At 46.1% G+C, this 26,354-nt stretch overlaps 1 long non-coding RNA gene across 1 annotated transcript; it reads right to left on the reverse strand.

Moving 5' to 3' along the window:
* Positions 1-1,665: 1,665 nt before the first annotated feature.
* On the reverse strand, positions 1,666-5,973 carry LOC147710157 (uncharacterized). Its single transcript, XR_015295613.1, has 5 exons — positions 5,938-5,973; positions 2,429-2,539; positions 2,274-2,341; positions 2,056-2,189; positions 1,666-1,720 (listed from the first exon to the last, which is right to left on the reverse strand). It is a non-coding gene; the product is annotated as an uncharacterized LOC147710157 (long non-coding RNA).
* Positions 5,974-26,354: the final 20,381 nt, after the last annotated feature.

Genomic DNA, 26,354 nt, shown 5'->3' on the forward strand with positions numbered 1-26,354 from the left:
TGGCCATGGCCCCCGCCGCCCCTGCACCAGATCGACGGATCGCCGCCATGATTGTTGGGCCGTCCCTAGTAAATGCGGCTCGGCCTCGAGTGTGCGCTGCTTCGTCCCCCTTGGTTGCAATGGGGGGTGATGACGCCGGGCGTCGACAAGACTTTACTCCTGCGGCTCTGCTTCTCCAGGTTGGCCTGATTGTGCCGGGATCGTATGCGGGATCCATGCTGGGGCCCGTTCCTGCTGGAGTGTTCGGGGACCAACGCGAATGGTTGTTCCGATTTGTCTTGGCGGGGTCCCGCTGGTGCCTCGTGGGGGAGAATTTGCTTCCCTGTGCGGCGGAATTGCATTTCTGCGCTTTGCTGCTCCTGTTGTTAACACTGGAAAGTCTAGACTACCGCGAACAGTTCTTGTTTTGCTGCTGGTTGCCGGGTCCCTCTGGCTTACACCTGCTGCCCAACCCTTCATCACGTCTGGTGGCTATGACCAAGAAAGGTCAGGGGTGAGCTTGGCTGAACTCGAAGGACTGTTGATTACCGGTTGGAGAAGACGAATGCACCTGATCACGATAATATGGACGATCCCCCCGGGGCCTTATGGTACCTGTGATTGTGTTGATCTCATCTTGATGTTGCATAAGTGTGTGGGGGGGTGGGCGGTGGGGGCCGTACGTCTTGAATGATGGTCTCCTCCCCTCCCCCTGGTCTTCTTTCTCTTTTTGCCTTTTTCTTCCTTTCCTTCTTTCTGGCCTTTCTACATTTTGGGTTCTTAATTAGGGCGACAGGCACACTGCTGGGGGCGTAGGCCATAGCCTTCTGCAGGGGTGCAGGGTGGGGTGGGTGGGTTGAGGCTTCTTATTTGTTTTCTTTCTTTGTTTTATGGCCCTTTTGTATCTCTTTATCGGGGCGCCGTGCCTGAGCGAGTCTCCCGTGACGTGACTGTAGGTGAGGATGGGGGGCGATTTGTTCTCCTTTTCTGGTATTGTTTGCATATATGTTATGACCAGCGCGCCCCCACCCTGACAGTGCGCTCCTTCAGTTACTTAGTGCGCCCTTTTTCACTGTGGGGCGCTCGCTTCAGCGCAGCGTTCTTTCTTTTCCCTTTTGTAATACCTCCCCCTTTCCCCTTCCCTCCAATTCTTTTTCCTATCATTTGGGTTGGTATAGAGGATGCGTGTCACCACTGTTGTTGTTCTGGCTCCTTTGTTCTGTATTACTATTTGCTTAGGTGGTTGGTGGGTGAATGGCGGGTCACGGTTGGCACAGAATTGATATGTGGCGTTTATTTCCTGATTGATGCGACCTGTAGTTGATATTGTTTCTTGTCGATGCCTTTCCGTCTTGCTGCTTGCTTCGTGGCCGCTATGGGGATCCAGATAATTGAAACTGCACCTGATCCTGCTATACTCCCTATTTAAAAAAAAAATTAACCTTCTTTGATCCTGTTTTCGGCAGTAGTACTCAGCCTTTCCCCGACTTGACTACTTGCTTGCTCAATGCTGAGTGCTACCGTACATTTCCTTATTGCTTAATGTGCTATGCATAATGTATCGTGGCCGGCCTGATTGGTTGTAGGCCCGTATTTGTATGCTCTTCTTGCACAATAAAGGTTTTTAAAAAAAAAACAAAAAAAAAAAACAAGTTATCAATTCACATAAAGAACAATTTAAAAACAAGTTGTTGACGCAGCGTTTCGGTTTGTGTAATAACACCTTCATCAGGACAAAGTTCTATTTAAAAAGAAACATACAATTAGATACATACATCTTATCATATATCGTTCTTTTACATTTTATTTCTCTAATTCGTAACATTAGGTTATTACTTTTTTAGGGGATACTTGCAATAGAGTTAAACCGAAAACAATCCTTGCAGGTACTTTGACTTATATTTACATACAGTTCTGATTTCTGAGTTATGGGGGGATCATATTTATACCTGAGAGATTATACCTGAGAAAAATGCTATTCGCATGTTATAAGTTCACAGGCCTTGTTAAGAAATAGGGAATGAAGCCCCTATATATCTAAGAAAAATGCTTACTAGATATTGTAAGCTCACATACCTTGTTGATTAAAGAAGGAATGAATTCCACCTCTGTAGTCAATTACAGGGTACTGTTCACCAGGTCACCCTTTTATACTTGGGTAGTTCTTATTGGTATGGTCCAATATAGGTTTCGTATCTCAACACAAATTCCTTAATGGGAATGGATAATGAATATGATAAGTATTTTAATCTATTTCCATTATTGTTAGGTAGTATATCCTATTCTTTAATTACCTTCAGGTTTCTTATGTTCTGTGGTAAATCTGAGGTCAAGGGAGCCACCGAATTTTATAGACAGATTGCTGTGTAAAAAGATAATATAAGGGACCTTAGAAACGTGTATATGGTCTTTTTCTCCGTGTACTATCATCCAAATATAGAACACTTACCCCTATTGCAGGGATTATGAAGCTGCATGTGACTGGATCCCGTCAATAATTCCAGCACCGTCCTTCTTATCAATTCTATTTTGGCGGTCTTTTTTATTTACTTCACCAGCTCTGGAATGTAATATATGACCATTAAGTATATATTTAGTCTATAAAAACCCAGTTGAATTCAATTATGGTTCGATATTGTTACCTAAAGGTCAAGTAGCATAGACCTGAATAATTTTTAGGAACTATCAGGTTATGCTTAATTACCTATCTATCTTGAGCTGATTATGCATGTGGGCGCTTTACCACATTATCAGAGTATTAGAGGGGTTATTACCTAAATGTGGGTAGATGGTTTACTGTTTTATAAATGTACCGCTAATACCTTGAGCAATAGTTTAGTGGTCCCCTCGGTTTCTATTCCATCTGTACATTACCAAGTCGGTCTGTCAATATTTAGAAATATGTCATGCTTCGCTACCTTTTGAAGTAATCTCACCTTTTCACTGGAATTGTCCCCAACCGACTGCCTATCAGGCGTACTTATTTATCGCCCCCGGAAGCGCTAAAGGATTTCATTCCCAAACTTATTGATTTGGCCTCAGAACGAGTCGTTGCTATGGCAAATTTTACTACTTTAGGAGATTTTAATATACACTTGGAGGATGTAACCCTTTCTGCAACTAAGAATCTTTTATCTGGCCTCCAAGCGCTGGGTTTAGACTTGAAGTGCCTCCTTCCAACACATGAAAAAGGCCATCTTCTTGATCCGGTCTTCAGTAATTTAGACAATCTTACATCAGGGGACCTCATTTCTCTACCTTGGTCCGACCACTCCCTGGTTCCCCTATTTTGGGTAACAAAGGCTGGATGGGGAGCACAACCATCTAACATAAGGTGGGACCGGAAGTGGTGTAATATACCACTGGATGAATGGAAAACATCCTTGGAGGCAGCCAAGCCATTGCTAGGCACTGACATTGAGGAGGCAAACACAAACTTTAATAGGTGGATCCAAGAAACTCTTGATAGGGCTCTTCCCAAGGTCATCGTTCAAAAACATAATAGGAAAAATGTAGCCCCGTGGTATAGCCCCCAACTGAGATCATTAAAGCAATCTTGCCGTAAGTTGGAAAGGCTATGGAGACTTCACCCATCGCAAGAAACAAAGGAAATCTATAGGAAGGCGATTAGGAGTTACAAAACCGAGATTAAAACGACACAGGCAAACTTCTATGAGACTAAAATAAGTACCGCAGCGAACTCCCCTAAAGAGATCTTTCGAATAGCGAAGTCTCTCTTCACCCCTCCACAAACTTCTTCCTCAAAAGAAGGGGCCCTTGAACATTGTAATCAACTGGCGGTGTTCTTCAAAGAGAAAATACAAGCTATCTACACTGCTTTCCCTCCCAAGCAGGTTGACTTGGTGGATAATATTACCACAGATCTAGCTCATGCACCAGTGCTCGATCAATTACATCTTCTGGACGCAGAGATGCTCGACAAAATTGTTAGCAAAGTCACCTCGGGCTCTCCGCTGGATGTGGCTCTGCCCCAACAGCTCAGGGCAGTTATCAAGACTGTTCAGGCAACCATTATAAAGTTCTTAAATCTCTCCATTTCCACATGTACAGTCCCTCTCATGTGGAAATGTGCTATGGTTAAAGCATTAATAAAAAAACCTTGCTTAGATCCATCCACATTTTCGAACTACCACCCAATTTCTCTCCTGCCATGGCTTAGTAAGCTTGGAGAAACATGTAAACATGTAAACAGCATTCTGGTTAACCATCTTGAGTCCAACAAACTGTTGGACGACACTCAAACCGGCTTCCGCCCAAACCATGGAACAGAGACCGCATTGTTGCTGGTGACTAAAGAGGCAAGGAGGCTGGTGGATGAGAGAGGAAGGGCTGCCATCATTCTTTTAGATCTTAGTGCAGCGTCCGACACGGTCAACCATTCCATCTTGATCAACCGACTCAAGAGTAGCGGGGTGTCGGACACTGCACTCGATTGGCTTACCTGCTTCCTCAGTAACCGCCGCTTCCAAGTCTTCGAGGGAGATGTGGGCTCCTCCAGTCTGTCCTTGGAATGCGGGGTACCACAGGGCTCGGCCTTAAGTCCGACGCTCTTTAATGTGTACATGCAGCCATTGGCAGCTGTCATCCATCCATTTGGCATCAAGATCGTCAGCTACGCAGACGACACCCAGTTAGTGGTATCTTTGTGCCACGACAAGGGATCGTCTGACATGCTGGCCCCCTGCCTTCAAGCAGTGACCAGGTGGATGGAGGACTCTTATCTCCGTCTTAACAGAGATAAGACGGAGATCATGTTACTGGGCAACTCTTCTCCTACACTTTCTATCCCTGTATGGCCCTCATGTCTAGGACCAGTGCCACCGCCAAAGCCACATATAAAAAGTTTGGGCGTGTGGCTAGATGACACCCTCAACTTCAGCCATCAGGCTACGGTCTTATCAACAACCTGCTATGGGTTGTTGAGGATGTTACGCAAAGTTCTTCCTCTACTTCCATTTGATGCCCGCAGAATCATGGTCCAGCCCCTGATATTATCTCAGCTGGACTATGGAAATGTCCTGTACCTAGGAGCCCCACTGACCACAATAAACAAACTACAGGTGGTTCAGAATAGTGCAGCAAGACTACTCCTGCAGGTTCCTAGGAGACAATCTGCAGGACCAGCGCTTCGTCAGCTGCATTGGTTACCTATGGCCGCCAGGATAAAGTTTAAGGCGATGTGCATAGCGCATAAGGTTATGTGGAAATCTGGCCCAGCCATCCTTCACTCTATGCAGTCGCCCTATGTACCATCAAGATCTCTCCGCTCCAGTAAGCGTTTTCTGACCACTACAAGGAAAATTAGGAAATCAAGATGGGGAGGTCGATCTTTTTCTTATTCGGCGGCCAGATTATGGAATTCACTTTCCCAGTCAGTAAGAGAGATCCGTAGTCTGACAACCTTCCGCAGACTTCTGAAAACACATCTATTCAACTGGTAGTCTCGGCTGAGATTTTTGTCTGTGGCGTTATTGGTTCTTGAAGCGCTATACAAGTATTTTTTAATAATAATAATAATAATAATGCATCATTAAGATGCTCATTTTTCTAGGTATTACATTAATGGTCCGCTATTTCAGGGCGCTTACAATGGTATTACTCAATAATTGCCCACTCACTTTGTTGGTTTAAAAAGTGCACCAATGTGTATTACCCATTAAGGTGATACATCAATAGGTGGCTACTTCTTTTAGGCATTATCTTATTGGTATGCCGTTTTCAGGGAGGTGCATAGTATTAGATTCAAAAATCTTCCTCCCACCTTTCATATTTGCGCTGTGATTTTTCAACTAATATAATATTATCTATATCGAAACGCGACGAACTTTAAGTTAAAAAATCCTCTAAGCCGCGTCATCGCGAGTCTTTAAGAGACTGGCGTCTGAGAATTGTGGACAAATACTAGTTTTAAAACACGCATCACGGGGCCAGACTTACCTTTCTCGATCTTGTCGGCCTCCCTGCTCCACTTGTACCTCGTTTTCTCTTAATCAAATGAGCTCGCGTGTAGCAATGTGTTTAAATACGGTATACGCGCGGGCTCCTAATTTGTTCTAGTACCGCGAGATTTAGTATACGAGATTGCATTTTGTAAAGGAATGACGTTTTTATGAATGCGACTCCCTTACTTGAACTACCACGGTAGTTTTTTACCGAAATGATTTACCAGCTTCAACTATATACAGGTCTATGTCAATTCATGACGAATACATAATCGAATACTAATCATTACTGTACAGCAAAATATTTTGTGAGTTGGTTATATTAATTTTCTCAGGAATTATATTAAATCGAAAACAGAACCAACCCAGAGAGTCCGCCTTCCACCATTCAAATCCGAAGCCACTGAAGTCATCTGTGGATTACCACAAGGATCCTCACTCAGCCCCACCCTCTTCAACGTATACATGAGCCCCCTCGCGGCCATCGCCCGCCAACACAACCTCAACATCATCTCTTACGCGGATGACACTCAACTAATCCTTTCTCTCACCAATGACCCCAACACCGCCAAAACTAACCTACACGAAGGAATGAAAGAAGTTGCCGAATGGATGAAACAAAGCCGTCTGAAACTGAACTCAGACAAAACAGAAGTCCTCATCTTAGGTACATCCCCCTCCGCATGGGACGACTCCTGGTGGCCGGAAGCCCTCGGAAAAGCACCCATCCCGACAGACCACGCACGGAACCTAGGCGTCATCCTGGATTCTTCACTCTCAATGAACAGACAAGTCAGCGCCGTATCCTCTTCCTGCTTCAACATTCTTCGCATGCTCAGAAAAACATTTCGCTGGATCCCCACCGAAACAAGGAAAACAGTCACCCATGCTCTGGTCACGAGCCGACTGGACTACGGAAACACCCTCTACGCAGGCACTACCGCTAAACTCCAGAAGAAACTCCAACGAATCCAAAACGCCTCAGCCAGGATCATATTAGACATCCCACGCAACGAACACATCTCTGGGCACCTTAAAGACCTCCATTGGCTACCCGTCGAGAAGAGGATCACTTTCCGACTGCTAACCCACGCACACAAATCACTCTACGACATCGGACCAGAATGCCTCAACTCACGACTGTCCTTCTACACCCCCTCCCGCCAACTACGTTCTTCCAGCCAAGCCCTCGCCACGATACCTCGCATCAACAAGACCACCATGGGAGGTAGATCCTTCTCATACCTGGCTGCTAAAACTTGGAACTCACTCCCCGCCTACCTTCGCCTTACCCAGAACCACCTAGCATTCAGAAAGCAACTTAAAACGTGGATATTTGACAAGTAATCCTCCTCCCCTTTCTAAGCGCCTTGAGACCCTCTGGGTATGTAGTGCGCTATATAAATTCTCTGACTTGACTTGACTTATGTTTATCAAGTTCTCGTGATTTTTCGTCAAGTCGCTCTGGTGGGAGGAAAAAGCCGAGGGTTTAGCAAGATCTTGCGATGTTTTGTCAAAAACAACGAACTACCCAGGTAGTTTTTCATAATATTCATATACCAACAGTGGTGTACGCCTACTCGATTAATGTAGATCTTTATATTGTTCTACACTAGCGATTATTGTTATTTGAAATTTGAAATAAAGATGAAGCAATTGTATGTTGTATTTATTGTCTCCTCTTCTTAATTACAATTTCATCTATGTTTTGTTCATGAATATCAAGCTAGTGTCCATTGTTATTTATTTTACAAACTAAACCTTAGTTTTCTCATGATAGCTACATACTCGGCTATTTGATCAAATTCCAAAAACTACCTTAAGGCGTCTTCTCTGGCACCTTTGGATGTTCGTTGTTTCTTTTACCCAGACATCTGGACATTTTCGCATGTTTCTTATCTAAGGGGCAGTTATCGAATCCTTATTATGAAAACAGCTTTTATAACATAATTAAGTGGGGCAATCAGGGTTTTCTGAACTATCTCCATATTTTGTGTGTATCATGTCTTGGTGAATGAGACATTTTTACAGGATCCGTTCCCAATCTAATTTATTATTGAGACCATTTCTAACTGTATTAAAATGGGACATAAAAAATTGTTCGCGTTTCTTTCTTTTTAAATCTATGTCTCCGCCCCTGTTGTTCATCTGTATACTTTCTAATCCACACCATACAAGATCATTGATGGTGTGGTTGGCTTCCTGCCAATGGTCTGTTAGCGGTGCTCCTTTTTTCTCTGTGCGGATCGCCGATTTGTGTTCATTAATTCTCAAGCGAATCTCACGGGATGTTTCCCCTATATACGCTAAATTATATGGACATTTTATTAAATATATTAAGTTCTTAGACCTACAGTTGATAAATGTTTTCACTTTGTGTTTCGTATCATTATGTTCAATGCAATTCACCTTTAAAGCATTCTCACAATTGGAACAATTTCCACATGGGAAGGTTCCCGTTGGGAGAGGAGCGTTGTTTATACTCTGCTGGCTTGCTACAGTTACCTCTCTGTATGTATGTACTAACTATTTTTAATGGTTTGATTGCGCCTGAAGGCAAATATTGGTCTCGGTAGTTTCTCTTTGTTTTTATTCATGACTAGGTGCCAGTTCCTATTCACTATATTTTTTACTGTATTGCTAATAGCACTATAATTCGTTACAAAAATAAGAGTTTTTTCTTTTTTTTGGTCTTGCATCTGTTTCTTTTGAAAAAGGGCGTCTCTATTAAAGTATTTAGCTCTTTTGTAAGCATGTTTAACCATGCACCTTAGGTAACCTCTATTTTAAAAAAATTCTGTTAAAATATTGGCATGTTTTTCAAAATCTTTAGTTTGGGAACAGTTCCGCTTTAACCTTAAGAACTGCCCAAAGGGAATATTGTCTTTCTGACAAGGTGGATGGTAACTCTTGTAGTGGAGCATGGTATACCTATCTGTACTTTTCGTAAATAATTCCACTTGTAGTCTTCGTTCATCATGTTTAATTATTATGTCCAAGAACTCACATTGTTTATAATCATGGTGTACCGTAAATCTAAGGTTAGAGTCACCTAGGTTCAACCATGCAATGAATTCTTCTAATATAATCAAGGGTCCGGTCCAGATAAAGAAGACGTCATCAATATATCGGGACCATTCGGATATATTTTCGAAAAATGGGGCCATAGCATTGAATATATGGGTTTCCTCAAACTGTGCTACATATAAACATGCTAGGCTGGGAGCACAGGTGGCTCCCATGCTCGTGCCTTTTACTGGTTTATAAAGATCTTTATTAAAAATGAATATATTATTTTTCAAAACTATTGTGACGCAATCAATAATAAACATTTCCTGAGCATTAAGGTCTCTATCTCTTTGCCACAGGAGTGCTCTTATCATCTCAATCGCACTGTCCTGGGGTATATTTGTATAAAGAGCCTCAATGTCAAGAGTAACTAAAAATTGATTATCAGGGTTAAAAGGTAAATTTTATGACAAATACATAATCGAATACTAATCATTACTGTACAGCAAAATATTTTGTGAGTTGGTTATATTAATTTTCTCAGGAATTATATTAAATCGAAAACAGAACCAACCTAGTGCGAGGGTAAACCATATGTTTATCGAGTTCTCGTGATTTTTCGTCAAGTCGCTCTAGTGGGAGGAAAAAGCAGAGGGTTTAGCAAACTCTCGCGATGTTTTGTCAAAAACAACGAACTACCCAGGCAGTTTTTCATAATATTCGTATACCAACAGTGGTGTATGCCTACTCGATTAATGTAGATCTTTATATTGTTCTACACTAGCGATTATTGTTATTTGAAATTTAAAATAAAGATGAAGCAATTGTATGTTGTATTTATTGTCTCCTCTTCTTAATTACAATTTCATCTATGTTTTGTTCATGAATATCAAGCTAGTGTCCATCAAAAGGTCAATAGAAAAGATTGGACTAACCTTAAAGACATGGTAAAAAGAACATTAGATCTAGCCAGAGAGGACGAAGTGATCTGTGATGAAGAGTATACATTTCTTTATAATACTAATCCTATAGTGCCCGTACTGTATGGTCTACCAAAAGTGCATAAAGACTTAGAAAAAACCCCCATGAGACCCATTGTATCCAGCATAGGCTCATTAACAGAGCCTCTTAGTAAGTACGCCGACATATTTTTACAACCTTATGTAACCAAACAAAAAGCGTATACTAAAGATACAGCAGCCATCATTCAAAAAGTCGAAAATTTACCTTTTGACCCTGATCACTTCTTCAGGGTCAAAATATTAACATTACAAAATGCAATATTTAAATCTCTGTTTGTGGAAAAAATATTTTATGTGCAGTGATGATCGGAATGAAGATTGAACAGTATATTTATGTACATCGAAAACTCATATTAGGAGCATGGAGGAATGTTGTTAAGACGTCTGTATGTAATGGTAACGGGAGCCCGTGAGCCGGACCCTCGTTACCATTGCATACGGCCATCATACCGTGAGTGAAGTGAAATACCTACGCACTCCTTATATGGCTGCATTGCATACGGCCGTCGTACCGTGAGTGCAGGAGTATTACTCCACACTGCTTATATGACTGCATTGTATTCGGCCATCGTACCGTGAGTGAAGTGAAATTCCACCACACTCCTTGTATGACTGCATTGCATACGGCCATCGTACCGTGAGTAAAATGAAATTCCTGCACACTCCTTAAATGACTGCCTTGCATACGGCCATCGTACCGTGAGTGAAGTGAAATTCCTCCACACTCCTTATATGACTGCATTGCATACGCCATCGTACAGTGAGTGAAGTGAAATTCCTACGCGCTCCTTATATAAGTTTTTGTGAAACACGTGTTGGCCTATGAAATAAAATTCTCAAAAATAAAAAAATGTTTTTTGCTTTCTCTACTCAAGAGTTCTGGATTATTAATCAATCAATCAATCATAGCATTTGTATAGCGTGCTACTCACCCGGAGGGGTCTCAAGGCGCTGGGGGGGAGGGGTCTGCTACTGCTCGAAGAGCCAGGTCTTGAGTTGCTTCCTGAAGGATAGATGGTCCTGGGTCAGCTGGAGGTGGATGGGGAGGGAGTTCCATGTTTTGGCTGCCAGGCAGGAGAAGGATCTTCCTCCGGTGGTGGCTCTTCGGATGAGTGGAACGGCGGCGAGGGCGAGGCTGGTGGATCGTAGCTGGCGGGTGGGAGTGTAGAAGGTCAGGCGGTTGTTGAGGTACCTGGGGCTCAGGTCGTGGAGAGCCTTGTGTGCATGGGTGAGGAGTCTGAACGTGATCCTCTTGCTGACGGGAAGCCAGTGCAGGTCTCTCAGGTGTCCGGAGATGTGGCTGTGCCGGGGATGTCCAGGATGAGTCGTGCCGAGGCGTTCTGGATGCGTTGGAGTCTTTTCTGAAGTTTGGCTGCGGTTCCGGCGTAGAGGGTGTTTCCGTAGTCCAGTCGGCTGGTGACGAGTGCCTGGGTGACCGCCTTCCTGGTTTCGGTGGGGATCCACCGGAAGATCTTTCGGAGCATACGCAGGGTGTTGAAGCACGACGACGAGACGGCGTTGACTTGTCTGGTCATCGAGAGGGAGGAGTCCAGGATGAAGCCCAGGTCATGTGCGTGGTCCGTTGGCTTGGGAGCGGTGCCCAGGGCAGGGGGCCACCAGGAGTCGTCCCAGGCGGAGGGCGATGATCCCAGGATGAGGACTTCCGTCTTGTCTGAGTTCAGTTTCAGGCGGCTGTTCTTCATTCACTCGGCGACGTCTTTCATCCCTTTGTGTATGCTGGTTCTGGCAGCGGTGGGGTCATTTGTGAGGGAGAGGATCAGCTGGGTGTCGTCGGCGTAGGAGATGATGTTGAGGTTGTGTTGGCGTGCGATGGCTGCGAGGGGGCTCATGTAGACATTGAAGAGGGTGGGGCTGAGTGATGAACCTTGTGGTACGCCGCAGATAACTTCGGTGGCCTCGGATCAGAACGGGGGAGGCGGACTCTCTGGGTTCTTCCGGTGAGGAACGAGATGATCCACTCCAGTGCCTTCTCTTGGATTACGATGTTGTTGAGGCGCTGCACTAGGGGGCGGTGGCAGACCGTGTTGAACGCTGCGGAGAGGTCCAGGAGGATGAGGGCAGCTGTTTCCCCGTTGTCGAGCAGGGATCTGATGTTGTCTGTGGCTGCGATGAGGGCGGTCTTGGTGCTGTGGTTGGCTTGGAAGCCGGACTGCGAGTGGTCGAGGGATCCGTTCATCTCGAGGAAGGCGGCAAGCTTTATGTTGACGGTCTTCTCGATGACCTTTGCAGGAAAAGGGAGGAGCGAGATGGGACGGTAGTTCTTGAGGTCGGTGGGGTCCGCTGTTGGTTTCTTCAGGAGGGCGCTGAGATCGGCGTGCTTCCAGCTCTCTGGGAAGGTGGCGGTGTTGAAGGAGGTGTTGATGATGTCCTGGAGTTGGGGTGCGATGATGGAGTCGGCTTTGTTGAAAACGTGGTGGGGGCAGGGGTCGGTTGGTGATCCGGAGTGGATGGTGTTCATCACGCGGGTGGTGTCTTCGGTGCTGACCGGGGTCCAGGCGCGGAGGGTGGTGGTGGGGGGCGTTGGCTCGGTGGTTGGGTGCGTGGTCTGTGCGCCGAAGCTGTTGTGTATGTCGGGGATCTTGCTGTGAAAGAACGAGGCGAGGGAGTCGCAGAGGTCTTGCGAGGGAGTGATGTCATTGTTTCCGGCGCTGGGGTTGGAGAGCTCTTTGACGATGCTGAAAAGTTCCTTGCTGTTGTGGGCGTTGTTGTCCAGTCTTTCCTTGAATGCTGTCTTCTTGGTGGTGCGGATCAGCTGGTGGTGTTTGCGGGTGGCGTGCTTGAGGGCAGTCATGTTGTCTGTGGTCTGGTTGTTGCTCCAGGCTTTCTCGAGGGTACGGCAGTTCTTCTTGGAGTTCTCGAGTTCGTCGGTGAACCAGGAGGCTTTCTTGCTGCCCGGTCTGCTGGGAGGGGTCTATAGTGGTGCGAGGTTGTCTGCGCAGATGGTGATCCACTGTGTGAGGTTGCTGGCTGCTTCGTTGGGGTCCGTTGTGCTGGCGGGAGGGTTCTGGCTGAGGGAGGTGGTGAGCTGGTCGGCGGTGATCTTATTCCAGCTCCTCGAGGAACCTGTTGCGGGTGGTGGTGGGTCGTGGTTCTTCTGAAGCTGAAGTGGATGAAGCTGTGGTCCGTCCTATGAAGTCCGGTGGAGTGGCTGACGGAGATGTGCTTGCTGGAGGAGAAGACAGGGTCAAGCGTGTGGGCGGCGTAGTGGGTGGGGGTGTTCACCAGTTGCTTGAGTCCGAGGTTGGCGAGGTTGTCCAGCAGGGTGGTGGTGTTGGTGTCGTTGTTGTTCTCCAGGTGGAAGTTGAAGTCCCCTAGGAGGATGTAGTCAGCGGAGGGGAGGGCGTGCGGGCTGATGAAGTCTGCGATGTCTTCGCTGAATCGTGTGCGTGGTCCCGGGGGTCTGTAGATGAGGGTGCCTCTGAGGGTCGTCTTGGGGTCGGTGTGTATCTGGAAGTGGAGGTGTTCGGCGGCGGTGAGGGTGTCGTCGGAGTTGGTCGTGATGCGGATGATGTTCTTGTGTACAATGGCGATGCCTCCTCCGGACTGGTTGACGCGGTCCCTCCTGGTGATCTTGTACCAGTCCGGGATGGCGATGGCGATGCCAGGCGCTGAGGAAGTGTTCATCCAGGTTTCTGTGAGGAAGGCGACGTCCGGTGATGTGGTGTCGAGCGGGTTCCAGAGTTCGACGGCGTGTCTGTGGACGGAGCGGGTGTTTAGCAAGATGCACTTGAGGTGGTTGCTGCTGGTTTTCGGCTTGTCAGGTGCGGAACAGGTCCGGAGGCAGGTGAACTTGTAGGCTTGGCAGGTGAAGGGTCCGTGGGTGCGTTTCGGGGTGGCTCGGTAGCATGCGGCGTTCCGGTCGGCGTTGAGTGAGTGGAGGGTGGCGGCATCGTAGGTCCGTCGGGAGGGTTGGCGTTAATGTGGACCAGGGGTCCTGGCGCTGGGCGCGGTCCAGGCGCGGACGGGCGCAGACGGGCTTGCCTTTGGCACACCTTCGGCGCACGATCGGCGCGCCCGCTGCACGTGACCGCTGCGCGTCCATGCGATCTCCATTTAAGGCGAAGTGGGAGGGAGGAGCAGCTGGGAGGCGGGAGTGTGGAGGACACAGAAGAAAAGGGGGCGGGGCCGCGATATCACGGCGGCGGGAAGCGGGGAGCGGGGGTTACACCAGGGGGGTCAACGAACCTAGACACAGAGGTACAAATCTAACAAAATACAACCGGGTAAACAGCAAACAACAGCAAGGCAATAAACAGGGAAAAACGTCAGATCGGCGCAGCGAGCAGCAGCGAGGAGGCACACACACAGCTGGAGGGCCGTGCGGCACGGGGGTGTCCTGAGGTCAGGTCACACTCACCTGCGCCGCGCGGTCTCCATTTAAGGCCAAGTGGGAGGGAGGAGCAGCTGGGAGGCGGGAGCGGGGAGGACACAGAAGAAAAGGGGGCGGGCCGCGATATCACGGCAGCGGGAAGCGGGGAGCGGGGGTTACACCAGGGGGGTCAACGAACCTAGACACAGAGGTACAAATCTAACAAAATACAACAGGGTAAACAGCAAACAACAACAAGGCAATAAACAGGGAAAAACAGCAGATCGGCGCAGCGAGCAGCAGCGAGGGGGCACACACACAGCTGGAAGGCCGTGCGGCGCAGGGGTGTCCTGAGGTCATATTGAGCAATTAGATTGACCTAAAATACAGTCTGTGTTCAGTTTGCTGCCAGCACACACACTCACCATGTTCGCGCTGCACAGCACTTCATGTATTGCACTTCACGCATGCACCCATACAACTAGTACAAGCTTTCATAGCGCGCACACTGCGCAGCATTACATCTTTCTTGTCATGTCATGTATTCCTTACAGGCATGCATACACTCAAGACTTGCACTAATCTCACATGTCCTACACAGTACCGTCTATGCCTGTAAAGTACCCTTCCCAGGGACACATACAACCAACGCAGTCATTACTCCTGTGCCACGCAGCACTCCACATCTACCTGATTTAGGAAAAGGATGAGTTAAGCACCCAGCAGCAGAACTTTTAAACAGGTGAGTGAGCTTGTAGGCCCCACTCAAGCGACACAGGGTAAAAAGGTCCTGTTCACTACTACTGACTAGCTTTCCATCACTATCCGGGTAGCATTTTGGGCACCATCCCGATCCAACAAGACCACAGTTCGTGAGACAGGCCTATGTCATGGTGCACACACATGATCCATGTTTGTCTAAGACAAAAGAATCATCATTAGGTATCCAGACAACAGGGCAATTGGGCCCTCAGGGCAGGAGTGCACGTCTTAACCATGCAGAGGACCTTTGTGGCCCAACACCACCTTTCTTGCCTGCTTTCCCTTTTTCTTTCTTTCTTGCCTTCTTTCTTTCCTTCTTGCCTTCTTGCCTTCCTTCTTGCCTTCTTTCTTTCCTTCTTGCCTTCTTTCTTTCCTTCTTGCCTTCTTTCTTTCCTTCTTGCCTTCCTTCTTGCCTTCTTTCTTTCCTTCTTGCCTTCTTACTTTCCTTCTTGCCTTCCTTCTTTCCTTCTTGCCTTCCTTCTTTCCTTCTTGCCTTCCTTTATTCCTTCTTGCCTTCCTTCTTGCCTTCTTTCTTGCCTTCTTGCCTTCTTACTTTCCTTCTTGCCTTCCTTCTTTCCTTCTTGCCTGCCTTCTTGCATTCTTTCCTTCTTGCCTACCTTCTTTCCTTCTTGCCTTCCTTCTTGCCTTCCTTCTTGCCTTCCTTCTTGCCTTCTTTACTTCTTGCCTTCCTTCTTTCCTTCTTGCCTTCTTTCTTTCCTTCTTGCCTTCCTTCTTTCCTTCTTGCCTTCCTTCTTTCCTTCTTGCCTTCCTTTATTCCTTCTTGCCTTCTTTCTTGCCTTCTTGCCTTCTTACTTTCCTTCTTGCCTGCATTCTTGCATTCTTTCCTTCTTGCCTTCCTTCTTTCCTTCTTGGCTTCCTTCTTGCCTTCTTTCCTTCTTGCCTTCCTTCTTTCCTTCTTGCCTTCTTTCTTTCCTTCTTGCCTTCCTTCTTTCCTTCTTGCCTTCCTTCTTGGCTTCTTTCCTTCTTTCTTTCCTTCTCGCCTTCTTTCTTTCCTTCTTGCATTCCTTCTTGCCTTCCTTCTTTCCTTCTTGCCTTCGTTCTTTCCTTCTTGCCTTCCTTTATTCCTTCTTGCCTTCCTTCTTGCCTTCTTTCTTGCCTTCTTACTTTCCTTCTTGCCTTCCTTCTTGCCTTCCTTCTTTCCTTCTTGCCTGCCTTCTTGCATTCTTTCCTTCTTGCCTTCCTTCTTTCCTTCTTGCCTTCCTTCTTGCCTTCCTTCTTGCCTTCCTTCTTGCCTTCTTTCTTTCCTTCTTGCCTTCCTTCTTTCCTTCTTGCCTTCGTTCTTTCCTTCTTGCCTTCCTTTATTCCTTCTTGCCTTCCTTCTTGCCTTCTTACTTTCCTTCTTGCCTTCCTTCTTGCCTTCTTTCTTTCCTTCTTTCCTGCCTTCTTGCATTCTTTCCTTCCTTCTTTCCTTCTTGGCTTCTTTCCTTCTTTCTTTCCTTCTTGCCTTCTTTCCTTCCTTCTTGGCTTCTTTCCTTCTTTCTTTCCTTCTCGCCTTCTTTCTTTCCTTCTTGCATTCCTTCTTGCCTTCCTTCTTTCCTTCTTGCCTTCGTTCTTTCCTTCTTGCCTTCCTTTATTCCTTCTTGCCTTCCTTCTTGCCTTCTTTCTTGCCTTCTTGCCTTCTTACTTTCCTTCTTGCCTTCCTTCTTGCCTTCCTTCTTTCCTCTTGCCTTCCTTCTTTCCTTCTTGCCTTCCTTCTTGCCTTCTTTCCTTCTCGCCTTCTTTCTTTCCTTCTTGCCTTCGTTCTTTCCTTCTTGCCTTCGTTCTTTCCTTCTTGCCTTCCTTTATTCCTTCTTGCCTTCCTTCTTGCCTTCTTTCTTGGCTTCTTTCTTGCCTTCTTACTTTCCTTCTTGCCTTCCTTCTTTCCTTCTTTCCTGCCTTCTTGCATTCTTTCCTTCCTTCTTGCCTTCCTTCTTGCCTTCTTTCCTTCTTGCCTTCTTTCTTTCCTTCTCGCCTTCTTTCTTTCCTTCTTGCATTCCTTCTTTCCTTCCTTCTTTTTTCTTTCTTTCTTTCTTTCTCTCCTTCCTTCTTTCTTTCTTTCTTTCTTTCTCTCTTACTCAAAGGAAAGAAGCGAGCAGCCGATGTCAGGCTGATTTACCCTTTTTAGTCCTGTAGTAGCCAAGACCTTTTGCTTTTACAAAAATTATGTGTATAACATAATTTGTTGCAGGGGTTTCGGCCATACTTCATCCATTAACCTGTGTTTTTTTGTCATTCACATTTTTCTTCAGGATGAATTCATTATTTGTTTTAGACTTTTGAAGAGCTGACATATTCCAAACAATAAAATTATACAAAAACCATAACAAAACAAACAATTGCCAGAAGGCTGGTGGCTAATTCCAGACCTATTGACTTTACCAATACTTGTTTATTATTTGTAATGTAAAAACAAGTGCCCATGGTCCAGCTTCTAGGCACAGTGTAGAATAAACAAGGGCAGAACAATTAAACAAGCAAAATCCACCATAAGCATGCAAGAAAAGTGTTTCAAGGTAATGTCTAGTAGTGCCAGTAGGGGGAGCAGCATAACATCCAAAATACAGAAGACAATATTTAGTTGTGGGTAGGAGAAAGGGGCTGAAAAGAGGCATTGAACACTTAAAAGTAGGGGAGGGGCTCATAGTGAAGGCCTAGTACTGTGCTGTATTGTAATTGCATTTATATCAAACTTACTACCCCTGTCTCTAGGACCGGCTTGAGGGCTGGTGGCGTCCGGTGTGACAATCCTTGTTGGTGCCCCCCTCCCCCTATGACCTCCTTCTCCGCGCATTCTCTCACTCCCACCCTCCAACAGAGCCCCTCGATCTCTCCCTAGCCCCTGTCTCACATACATTTCATTTTTTTATAGCTCCACTTATACCATGTAGGTCTCAGAGCACTTTACATCCCACACACAGTACACAAAGACCGTGAATCAAACGTGTATAAATCAGAATATAGGGAATGTTACATAAGACAATGAGGATTACAAGGTGTAGGATTCACGTCATCAGTACTAGCAGACAGTGTATTTTAGGAGAGTTTGGTCTGGAGAAGCACAAACTCAGTATTTAAAACGTACCTCAGTGGCTGGGGTTGGCTTTACTAATAAGAATGTATTTCTACCCAGACTAACCCATTTTGGCAACATTAGGATAATGAAAGACAGGGAAAAAGAAAACACTCTATCTGGCTGTTTGCATGTGGCTCTTTGATGACGGTTCATAACTCACTGTGCTATACTAGAATTGTAACTTATGAACTACAAATAACAAAAGGATCTCTGTGACAAAAGCAGTAACCCACTGAGCTACCTTCATAAAATATAGTTCTGTGATCTGCATAGTACACGTTCTTTGCAGCAAGCACATTAACCCTCTCCTCTACTCTACAGGAGAAAACTCCAATCTCCCACAGGCAGGAACATTAATCACCAGAGTTATCTTCACATTTTATTGCAGCCTGCAACCTGCTGGACACACAAGGGACTCGGCTGCAGGGGCTTTTAAACCCATATCCTATTTCTAAACACAGCGCCCCAAGCTCAGCGCGAGGTGCGACAGCACTGTTTGCACTGCCCTGAAGCCAGCCCAGCCGGTCACAGCATTGGTGCTTTTTCTCCTTCCCAAAACACTGTACACCAGCTACCCCTGTAAGCCCTTAATAAGTGGTACCCATGGTACCTAGGGCATGGGTACTGAAGAGGGGCTTCTGAGACTGCAGCACTGGTTGTGCCCCCCCAGGGACCCCTCACCAAGGCTATGCACACTGCCTTTGCAGGCTGCGTGTCTTGGTGCAGAGAAAACCAAAGAGTTGACATGGCACACATCTCTGTGTGTCATGCCCGCCACACACTGCAGAAGATATAGGTAAGTCCCCCCTACTACAGGCCTTTAGCCCTAAGGCAGGGTGCACTATATCCTATGTGAGGACATATCAACATGAGCAGACATGCCCCTACAATGTCCAGTCCATTCTGTGATGATGTAAGTGAACAGGAAAGCTATTAAGAAACATGGGCCGAATACTTGTCAACGCGGGATTCCCAGCTCCATGAGGGCGTCACTGATTTCTAAGATGTTTGGGACTAAACATCTTGTCTTAATAAATCCTCGCTGGTGCCAGTGAGGGATTTACTAATAAATTCACACAGGAGACCCTTTCAGACGGTCCCCTTAAAACCTACCAAGGACTGATGTGGTTCCTGACTTGTTTTCACCAGTCTGCCGATAGGACTTGCACTTCCAAAGCATTAGCTGAGGTGTTGGCTTTGCAGCTTTTTGTAGATACTGCACAGATGCAACATTGCAAAAAAGAAAACAAATGATTGTTGCTGATTCTAAACAGTGTCAAGGGACAGAAAGCCAAAATAGTTGCTGATTTCAGGTGTTGCAGTGATGTCATCAATGGCGTCATAGAACATGTCATGAATGGTGTAATATGTGAGGTAAAGTGCAAGGCGAGTGCGCAAATTGTAGTTACTTTAGGGCATGAGTTATAGTTACCTGAGAGCTATATTTCAGTATGTTTCCTTTTCTTTTTTGTTTAAAACTTTATGTTGTCACTGAATTTTTCACCTAACTATAACGCCACTTTAACTTTTGTTTTTTTTTATTTGAGAATATGAATATAAATATATGTGCGCTAGCCACTCTGTAGTTAGCGTTAGAGCTAGTCAGATTTTCCCCTTAAGAACTTTGCACCCATATAACGAATCCTTGCAAAATTGTCTAGACCTATTGCCTCTGTTACATTGGCGGAGGGTGGAAAGTTTTGCTGTGTTCAAAGCGGTGAAAAAAAAGAGGGCTGTTGCCCAAAACAGGTATGGCCCCATTTCATTTTACATAGCCTTTTTTGTTCGATGTGGTTTGCTAAAGACCTCTTGGGGACATTCAGAACGTTTCCCTGGGAATGCATCCTGCCCGTTGCTTACCATTGGCTTTGTGTTTTGTAACTCACATTTTCTGGCTTTCTATTTGCTGCCTTGATTTGTTTTAGGCTGCCCAGAATCGGTTTGTCTCTCCCAAGGAGTAAAGCATTCTTCCACTTCTGTTCCTTGCATTCTTCTCTCCTTTCTGTAAACAGGCCTGTATGTTTTGTGTTTATCATATCAGCTCTGCATTTAAACACAGAGGTCAAAGGTCAGTCTCCGTCTTCCCGGGGGGCTTGGTGTTTACTTTTCTTTCTCTGACTTCAAAGTGAGAGTATTTATTTTACAATCTTCATGGATACCGAGGGTAGGAACAGTTTTTTCTAACACACAGAAACATTTAAATGAACTCTGGAAGTAATTATAAAATTTTGTTGTATTAGTAAAACTGTATGTCTGCTAATATAATTGTCATTTCAGTTGTAAATGTGTTGTCTGTAATGGCAGTGTTCTACCACACCATACATACTTCACTCTACTATGCTCCACACCACTGCACTCCACCACTCTCTATTCTGCACCACTCTATGCCAATGCAGTCTTCACCACTGCACTTTATTCCAGTGTAGGCCACTCTACTCTGTAACACTGAACTCTGAGAAAATACACCAAGCCAATGCACGCTACTCTGCACCACTCAGCCCTGCACCACTTGACCCTGCACCACTTGACCCTGCACCACTCGACCCTGCACCACTCGACCCTGCACCACTCGACCCTGCACCACTCGACCCTGCACCACTCGACCCTGCACCACTCGACCCTGCACCACTCGACCCTGCACCACTCGACCCTGCACCACTCGACCCTGCACCACTCGACCCTGCACCACTCGACTCTGCACCTCTCAACTCTGCACCTCTCAACTCTGCACCTCTCACCTCTGCACCTCTCAACTCTGCACCTCTCAACTCTGCACCACTCTACTCTGCACCACTCTACTCTGCACCACTCTACCCTGCACCACGAGACTCTGCACCACGAGACTCTGCACCACCCTACTCTCTAATACCCTACTCTCGACCACCCTACTCTCTACCATTCTACTCTCCACCACTCTACTTTCTACCACTCTACTCACTCTGCACCACTCTACCCTGCACCACGTGACTCTGCACCACGAGACTCTGCATCACGTTACTCTGCACCATGCGACTCTCTACCACTGACTCTCTACCACTCTACTCACTCTGTACCACTCTACTCTGTACCACTCTACTCTATGCCCCTGCACCCTACACGTATCCACTGTACGCCACTCTAATCTACTCTGCACTACTACACTCTAAACCACTTTACTCTCTGCCACCACTGTACTCTAGCCACTACTGTACTCCACACTACTGCTCTCTATGCTGCTTTACTCTACGCCACTGCTCTCTACAACACTGACACTCTGCACTACTGCATTCTATGCCAAAGCACTTTATGTCACTGCATATTAGGCCACACCGCTCTGCAACAGTCCGCTCTGCAGCACTCCGCTCTGCAGCACTCCCCTCTGTAGCACTCCACTGCACGCTGCAGCACTCTATGCCAATGAACTCTCTGCACTCTCCCCCCTGTACTCTACTATGTACCAATCTAATCTGCGCCAATGCATTCTACAACCCTGAATTATACTCTGCAGAATTCTATGCCGCTGCACTCTACGCCACTATACTCTGCAGCTCTATGCCAATGCACTGCACTCTACCCCACTGAAGTTTACACCACTCTACTCTGTGTCCCTCCTTTCTACGCCACTGCACTATTCTCTATTCATAGGCTTTCCTGTTTTCAGTTTCTATTTTTGGTAAATTCTGGTGGGGTTTTTTCAGTGTTTTCAATATCTTAAAAAACAGTTGTTATCAGTGGTTACACATTTTGGCGCCACTAAAAACAGCAGAAAAAGTGTTTTTCCGGTGTTTATGGAATGTTTTGCTTTTATTATTGCTTGCTTTCTGCACTGAATGAACATGGTATATAGACAGTTTACTTAGTGTATATGAGGTCCAAATAGATTTTTGCAAATTAATCTTATTGTAGTACACCATACAATACGTCTTCAGTGAGTCATTGGGTCATGTGCGCTCGCTCTTTCCTTCCCATGTAATCTTCTGTGAAAAGGCCCTCTCAGCATTCATAGCCCCTTAGGCTGGGAACCATCAGCTAAGGGACACAGTTGGGATGACTCTTTCTTTGATGCCACATAAAGCACAACATGATAAATATTCACGTTTTAGGTCCTGTGCATATGAAAACAGTGCACCAGAATGGACTAAAAAGTCAATAGCATCCCTCATTAACGCTGAAGATTGTAAAGATGCTTTCAGCATACCATCTAACAAGTGGCAAGGATCTCCTACAGGGAATCACTTCTGCTCGGGTATCAATTTTGACACGTCCTCACACAACTTTTTTATATGCGTAGCTGAATGTTAATGTTAATGTTAATGTTAAAAGGGGTGCTTCTATAGCGCACGGCTACTCCGAGGGGTGTCCCGGCGCTGTCGGAGCCTCAACAAGTCCAGAGTGGAGAAAGACAGACGAATGAAGGGGGCATAGCTCAGCAGGGCGGTGTTATTGCAGGAAAAGGAAGGTTTTCAAGTCTTTCCTGAAAGTTAAAAGATTGGGGCTGGATCTGAGAGAGAGAGGAAGATCATTCCACAGCCGAGGGGCGAGATGTTTGAAAGAGCGCTCACCACAGCGAGCACGACGAATCAAGGGAGTGACTGCCTTGGCCTGGGTAGAAGAGCGCAAGGGTCTGGATGGAGAGTAAAAGCTGACCGATTTCTGGAGATAGCGGGCACCTGTGCCATGAAGAGCTTTAAAAGCAATGGTCAGGGCCTTAAAGGTGATCCGCTTCTTCATGGGAAGCCAGTGGAGAGTTTTGAGAAGCTCACTGGCCCTTCCTCTCCTGGGGAGGCCAAAGATGGCGCGGGCCGCCGAGTTCTGCACCACCTGAAGACGCGATAGAAGGTAGTCAGGCAGTCCAAGGTTAAGGATGTTAGAGTAGTCCAGCCTAGAGCCAATCAGGGCCTGGACAGTGATCTTTCTATGTTCCACAGATAGAAGCGGCAGGAACTTTCTCAACATCTTCAGGATGGCAAAGCATTTGCCAGCTAGGCCCGACACCTGAGCCCTGAAGGAGAGACTGTTATCGACCTGAATACCCAGGTTTTTTGCAGCCTTTGAGTCACCTGTGGGAGGGAACATGGCTGCCGGCCACCACTCTTTCCATTTAGGGTCGGCGGGGCAACCGAAGAAGAGTACCTCGGATTTGTCGGAGTTGCACTTGAGGCTGTGCTGATTAAACCAGTCAAACACAGCCCCAAGGCAGCCCCGAAAAGATGCCCCGTCAAAGTCCTGTCCCCTATCGCAGGTGAACAGGAGTTGAGTGTCGTCAGCATACGACACGATCTGGGCCCCAATGTCCTCCGCAAGTGCCGCCAGAGCATGTTTAACAAAGTTACATTGTATTGACACCTTCAGGAAGAAAAAAATGACTCTTTCACTCTCTTTTTCCTTTCTTTGAATGGCATTTAGTTTGTGGTTGTACAGGTGTTTTTTGAATGTTTATATGTTTTCACCGGTGAGGGCTATTTATCTTTCAGTGGGGTGTTATCAGTTAATATAGGTTTAAACCTAAAACCCCACAGCCTATCTATTCTGCACCACTTTACTTTGTTGCACTCTGTGCCACTCTGCACTACTGCTCTCTATGGCACTGCACTTCTACTATGCATAACTGTAATCTATGCTACTGCAGTGTATGCCGCTGAATTCTATGCTGCTGCGCTGAAAACCATTGTACTCTGCAGCACTTACTGCCAATGCACTCTTCACCAGTCTATCTTAATCTACACCACTCTACTGTGCGCCACTCTACACAACTCCAGTTTATGCCATTCCAATACACAACACTATGCCACTCCACTCTATGACACTCAACTTTTCGCCAATCCACTTTACGACACTCCAAGTCACTCTGCTCTATGCCACTAACTTTTAAGCATGCTGAGCAGCAGCTAAGTTGGTTTACAACACGGCTGAAACACATATGCAAATCCAGTAGCTTTCGCATAAGCTAGACCGAATGGCTTTGCCAACGCTTTTTGTATGGGGCATAGCGGCAAAACGGCTGAATGGATTGTAATTAAATTTCACAGCAAAGTACATTAAATAATTTAGATTATCCTTTAGGTCTCACCTGAGCCAGCGCATGCGCTAACAGGCAAGATATTTAGTGAGTGGGGGCTTTAGAAATGCGACCACAAGCTTTTGCTTGTGAACTAAAGCTTGCTGTTACACGCGGCGGGCATGTGCACAGCAGCCTTCTGCCTTTCCCCTCGTCATGGCTCAGTAATGCTGCCATCTGCCTTTCCCCTCATCATGGCTCATTTACCCTCTCGTACCTTTTCAGCCTGCCATGAGTGATATTTGACAAAATTCTTTTCCTTTGTGCATTTGTAAAAATAGTTCTGACTTGTATGCATGATGTTTAAACAAAATACTTAAACGACCACAGTTCAGCTACTTTCACATGATGATTTCTGCAATTTTACATGACTTGTCACTGCTTTCTTAGTGATGATGAAATCTGAATCTTTGGTCTAACTTACTCCCTTTGCTTAGCTTTTGTTCCACACTATACTATTTGTTTACATAAGTAATCCACGTAACCTCGTAATTCTATATCTTAAATAGCTAATATTCATTTCTGCAGCAAATTGTACTAAATGGTACAACTTTATACTATTGGTTCAAAATGCTAATTACCATCTTTTTTCAAGCATACTTTTTATGACATGTTTTCTTACATCTATTGTTAAGATTTTTGTTCTTTTCCATTGGCAGGCTTAATTTCTTGGCCAAGCCACATCGATCCTGATTTATTGTTCTGCTATATTTAATAAATCATGTTATAGGTCTTTTCTACATCAGGATTTTTTTGTCAAACCTATTTATTGACCCTTAGGTATAGCAGGTTTCCAGCCACCACTACCTTTCATTAATTAAATACTTCTGTTCCTCTAGTTACTAAGAACATTAGAAACAATTGAAAATTTGAAACCCTAATTGTGGTGGCTTCCTGCACATCCCATCTCATTATTGACTCGTGTACATTTGAGAACTCCTAGCCAATTAGGATTATTACTGTTTGGCATCAGGCTTAACCCTTCGTTTCCTTGCCCATTGTTAATCTACACCTGTAATATCATCTTTAATGTGTTTTGATTTAAAACAACTCTGGTACGTCATGTTATTAAGGAAGAGAAAGGAAAATAGCCAGAGTAGATCAGTCCGCACAAACATCACCACAGCATCAGTCAGCAGCTCCACAGCGTCACTCAGCACCACTGTAGCATCACTCAGGACCACCACAGCATCACTCAGCGCCACCACTGCATCGCTCAAACCAACCACAGCAACATTTGGAACCACCATATCATCACTCAGCCCCACCGCAGCATCACTCAGGGTCACAACAGCATCACTCAGGGTCACCACAGCATCACTCAGGGTCACCACAGCATCACTCAGCGCCACCACAGAATCACTCATCACCACCACAACTTCACTCAGCACCACCACAGCATCACTCAGCACCAAGACAGCATCACTCAGCACCACCATAGCATCACTCAGCACCACCACATCACTCAGCACCACCACAGCATCACTCAGCACCACCATAGCACCACTCAGCACCACTACAGCATCACTCAGCACCACCACAGCATCACTCAGCAGCACCACAGCATCACTCAGGGGCACCACAGCATCAATCAGCACCACCACAACATCAATCAGCACCACCACAACATCAATCAGCACCACCACAACATCAATCAGCGCAACTACAGCAATACTCTGCACCATCACAGCGTCACTCAAGCCCACAACAATATTGCTCAAGGCCGCAACAGCATCACTCAGCACCACCACAGCATCGCTCAGCGCCTCCACAGCATCACTCATCACCACCACAACTTCACTCAGCACCACCACAACTTCACTTAGCACCACCACAACTTCACTCAGCACCACCACAGCATCACTCAGCACCACCACAGCATCACTCAGCACCACCACAGCATCACTCAGCACCACCACAGCATCACTCAGCACCACCACAGCATCACTCAGCACCACCACAGTATCACTCAGCACCACCACAGCATCACTCAGCACCACCACAGCATCACTCAGCACCACCACAACAGCACTCAGCACCACCACAACATCACTCAGGGGCACCACAACATCAATCAGCACCACCACAACATCAATCAGCGCAACTACAGCAACACACAGCACCATCACAGCGTGACTCAAGCCCACAACAATATCGCTCAAGGCCACAACATTGTTAA

Source organism: Lissotriton vulgaris, chromosome 5 (genome assembly GCF_964263255.1).
Source record: "Lissotriton vulgaris chromosome 5, aLisVul1.2, whole genome shotgun sequence".
In the NCBI taxonomy this organism is placed as follows: domain Eukaryota; kingdom Metazoa; phylum Chordata; class Amphibia; order Caudata; family Salamandridae; genus Lissotriton; species Lissotriton vulgaris.